Source organism: Malania oleifera, chromosome 9 (assembly GCF_029873635.1).
Source record: "Malania oleifera isolate guangnan ecotype guangnan chromosome 9, ASM2987363v1, whole genome shotgun sequence".
NCBI classification, from domain to species: domain Eukaryota; kingdom Viridiplantae; phylum Streptophyta; class Magnoliopsida; order Santalales; family Ximeniaceae; genus Malania; species Malania oleifera.
Window position 1 is genome coordinate 22,515,889 of NC_080425.1, and position 5,259 is coordinate 22,521,147.

Below are 5,259 nucleotides of genomic sequence, written 5' to 3' on the forward strand. Positions count from 1 at the left end.
GCTCCATGTTTTTGCCTAGTATTTAGGTGTCAACATATTTAATAGTTTGGGTATGAAGTTATACAGTAAATGCAAAGGGCTTGTTTTGTTGTTGAAATTAGTTTTTAGTTTTTATTTTTGTTGTTTTTACTCATCTAAATAAATTAAAAAATGTCATCTTATTTTTTAAATTTTTTTAATATTTGGATGAGAAATATTGAAAAAATTAGAAAATAAAATGCATTTTGTGATTCTTTGAAAACTAAATATGTAAAACAAAACTATTTTCACAAGTAAATAGATCCTTTCTCACTTAAATTCCACTTCATTTTGTGTTTTTCTTTTGTTTTCTTTTCTTTGTGAATTCTAATGGTGCACAAATTTATCCTCCAAGCTGTAGTTTGAATCAAAACTAAACCCTTGAATTAAAATATTATTGATACAAACATTGGCTATTATATTTCACGAGTATCGAATGAGAGGCAAGTTAAGTATGGAATCGAACAATTTCAAGATAAACGTCAAATCAGTCCACTGCGATTATTAGACAAGCCAGGGGAATCCACATTCTAAAATTGGATCATGACTGCCAAAATCCTTAAGCCGAGGCCACCTCTTCCATCTCTGAATGACAGTTTTATTTTTGTTTTCCATGCCTCAATGATAAACAAGTATTGACATCCCTTGAAAGAAAAAAGAGCATAGTACTTTGGAACTACTGTAGAGACTGACGAATTTGAGAAAAGCCTAAGAGGATCATGCACCCGTCTGGGTGTGTAGGGAGATTTTAGTTATATGTAAGAATAGTTTAGTCTTAAATTTGTGAGATGTTTTTTATGGGTTAAAATTGTACATTTAGTGCGAAGAACATGCAGAATCAAAACAATCATAAGGATATTTGGCCCCCTTCAACTTAAAAATAATAATAATAATAATAATGTTGACTGATTGAAATTGTTATAAAAATTGTTTAATTTCTTGTGAAAAGGAAATAATAGGGATGGAAAAGCTGATTTTTGATTGTTCAATAGAAATGTTGTAAGATGTATGAAAATATTTAAGATAATTGTAATGGGTATGTCTTTTCTTGGAACATATAATTAATGGTTTGAGAATTTTGTAATATTTGGAAAAGAAAACTGAGGACATGGATTATAGTTAATTGTTAGAAAAAGAAGTTTTTAGTTTTCAAAGTTTTAAATTTGTGACTTTTAAAAGTTTAAATTTTCCTTTAAAAATAAAATAAAATAAAAGTTAGCTTTTAAAATCTATTTTTGATAGTAAGCTTTTAAAAAACTATAGGAATGTGTTATCGTCACATCCTTGGTTTCTAGCACGTGATCGACTATGACTGCATCTAAAATCCAATGCGTCGCTAGGCCTAGGCAATAATTTGTTTGTCAAATCGTCATTTGGAGCCAAGTTAAAAGCCAATTAAGAGTGAATGTTTATTGTAGCACCACATGCAATTACTCCATTCAATGAATACGTTTCTTTTATAAAGAAAAAGTGTGAGACATTCCTTAAATTATTTAAATCCATCATAATGAATATGCTATTTATTTTTTAATACATAAGTAATACTTATAATCTTTCCCCTATTATTAATTCAAAATTAACAAAAAGTTAGCATTGAAATTTTGGAGGTCAAAGAGAACTTTTTGTTCTCCTTTTAGATCTAAAGAAAAAGACGCTAACTTCTCTTGAAATTTGCATAAAAACAATCACCTTCCTTGAAATTTCAAAAATTTCAAAAGCCTCCCATAGGGTTTTAAGAATTTCACAGATGTCTTATTAAGTTTCCTAAAAAGATACAAACCTTCCTTACATTCTATAACAAGACAAACTTTTTTATGACTGTAAGTATCTCAAAAATCAAATGTCAACGGAGGTGTTGAGAATTGCACTTGTGAGTTCGTCTCACATTGAAAATAGACAAAAATCCAATAGTAATATTTTTTTTTGCATTTAAGACAATAAAAATTCTAAGTAACAATGTGACTTTTTCTATTATAAAATATTAAATAAATAAAATGAATAGCTATTTGAAAAATATCATTGACGCGATATCATTTTTTTCTCACTCAATGAAATTTGGGATTTTACTCGTGCCTCCCCCTCTCTCTAACTCATAAAGTGAAAATTAAAGAATAAAGTTGTCATTTAATATATGAAAATAATAAAAGTAAGAAGTGATAATGCTTACATTGAATCACATACTCCACTTGATTTTCTCAAAGCTCATCAACATAATAGGAAATATAATTATCTAAAATAAATTTATCAAATCCATCTCCTCTCTCTTGGAATAAGATGGAGATGAGATAAAAGACTTTTAGGAAAAAATGAAAAATTAAGAAAATAATGAGCAAGTTATAAAGATTTTTTAAAAACTTAAATTTAAAAGTAGTGTATCAAATTCTTGAAATAACTTATAAATTAATATAGAAACTAATTTTAAAATAAAAAATAATATATTAAATTACTTATATATCCATGATTTGTAAATATTGTAATTATAAGATAATTTATAAATTAAAGATAGTTTTAGAAAGATGATTGAGAAAAAAAAAAAACGATTAAAGACTGATTATATATGCTTACATTGTATATACATATATACTTTATTGAATTTTTTATTTTTTTTAAATTCACTTGCTATATTACTAGAGAGTAGTAACGAAGCAATAACTCATGAGAAAAAAAAATTGAATTAAGCAAATGTAAATTGAGAATTTTGCAAGACAACAAATATTTCAAAACAAATGTAATGGTCTTATTATTTTTCAATTAGTTATTTTGGAACTCATTCTTTTAAATTAAGAAAAATTAAATTAGTTTTATCGCTTGATATTAGATGATAATATCATAAAAAGTCTTAACTATTTAACTTTATATTTCATGCACCAAAATTTGTGAATCTCTTTCAATGTTTCAAACAACCATTAATATTATATTTTATTTTATTTTTATTAATATGTTTTAAAATCCAATATTACCATGCATTAATTATAAAAAAAAAACCCGACTTTTACTACTAGATTCTTTTTTTTTCCTTCTCGATCATAATACCTCCAAATTTTTACTTACTCTTAATTTTGATAATTAATTTTGATGATGTTATCAAAATTCTTTTATTTCTTGAATATTAAATTCATCACCAATAAATTTGCTTATATAAACACATTTTCTTATAGGCAATCTATCAATTTGTCACCTTCATTTATTTTCTCACTTAGATTAAACTATCGCTTTTGTTACCACAAGTGAATATTGTTGAAACTCTCTCTCTCTCTTATACTTTTAGGGCTCACAAGTTTGTTACAAAATTTTCCCCTAACTTATCTCTCATGGCTATTTTTTTTTTTTCAATTATGAATTCTTTATTAATTTTTTTTATTAATCATGAATTCTCATTTATGTTATGGACTATATACCTACAGACTATGGCCTCAATGACAACATAAAGAGGTAAAATATACTTACAAGTTATGAATTTTTAGTTTTATAGTTGATATTCTACGAATTGAAATCATTTGATTCAACAACTTTTGTACACTTATGTTATGTCATAAAAACTTTATTGTCTTATCTTCCCAAACATTAAATAATCATGTTGTATGCAAATGTATTGATAAAATCCATGATCCAATGCAAGGAGCAAAAGAGGAAGAGATGTTATTACAAAAGAAGAGTTGTTGTACGAGAGACAAACCATGAAAATTAAAAAATGAGTATAATTAGAACTACTTAATAACCTAACCCTATTAATAATACAAAGACTAAAATGCCCCTACTTAAATATATAGAAATATTATATATTATCTAACATCCCCCCTCAAAATCATGATGGTGCACCGAGAAGCATCGAGAGTTTGCTGAGTAGAAACTGGAAATGACGAATAGTATGAGACTTTGTGAAGAAGTCAGTCAACTACATGGTGGAGGAAATGAATGGGAGAGAGATTGCATCAAGGTGAAGATGATGACGTGTGAGATGACAATCAATTTCAATATGCTCAGTATGTTCATAAAAGACAGAGTTATGAGCAATCTGAATAGCATTGGTGTTGTCACAATACATAGGAGTGGATTCAGCAAGTTAGACACCCATGTCAGCAAGTAACCAACACAACTAAACTATTTCAGCAGTAGTTGAAGCCATGACACGATACTCAACCTCAGTAGAAGAAAGAGAAACTACAGATTGCTTCTTAGTTTTCTAGGAAATAAGAGAGTCACCAAGAAAAATACAAAATCCAGTTATGGACTTGCAGTCTGTAGGATCTCCAGTCCAATCAGCATCGTAATAAGCACGAAGTTCTAAAGTAGATGCAGAAGGGAGTAATATACTCGGATACAATGTCCTTAGGATATAATGTAAGATACGGAGAATAGCAGCGCAATGGTTCGTAGTGGGAAAGGAGACAAACGAACTCACAATATGAAATGCATATGTAATATCAGGTCGAGTAATGGAGAGATAAACCAAACTGCCAACAATAGTACGGTATAGAATTGGATCCACCAATGGAACCCCATCAGAAGGGGTATAATGAACATTGAGTTCAAAAGGAGTTTTTACCTTTTGAGCATCAGTAAGATGTGCTTTTTGAATGACATTTGCTGCATATTTAGACTGAGAGGGGAGATAACCTTAAGGATAATAGGCTGCCTCAATGCTAAGAAAGTATCTCAGGGGTCCCAAATATTTCATTTTAAAGCGGTGGTGCAACTCTGATTTCAACTTTGCAATCCCAGCCGTACCATCTTCAGTTATAATCATATCATCTACATAAAGAAGGAGAATAATACGCCTAGCAGATGTAGAACGAGTAAAAAAGGCAGACTCATGATCACTTGAGTGGAAGCCAAAAGAACAAAACACTTCAGAGAACTTCTTAAACCAAGCCCTAGGAGCTTGTTTAATACCATACAAAGCTTTTCTCAATCTACAAACCTCCCCCGGATGATGAGGAACTCCAGGGGTGGAGACATATAAACTTCCTCTTTCAAATCCCCATTTAGGAAGACATTCTTTACATCTAATTGTAAGAGGTTCCACTGGTTAATAGAAGCTACTGCAATCAAAGTACGTATAGATGTCATCTTAGCAACTGGTGCAAATGTCTTCTTATAATCAAAACCAACTTTTTGAATAAACCATTTTGCAACCAAACATGCCTTATATCTTTCAACAGAACTATCAAACTTAATTTTGATCTTGTAGACCCAGCGAAACCTCACTGTCGTTTTACTAGGAGGAAGAGGTACCAACTC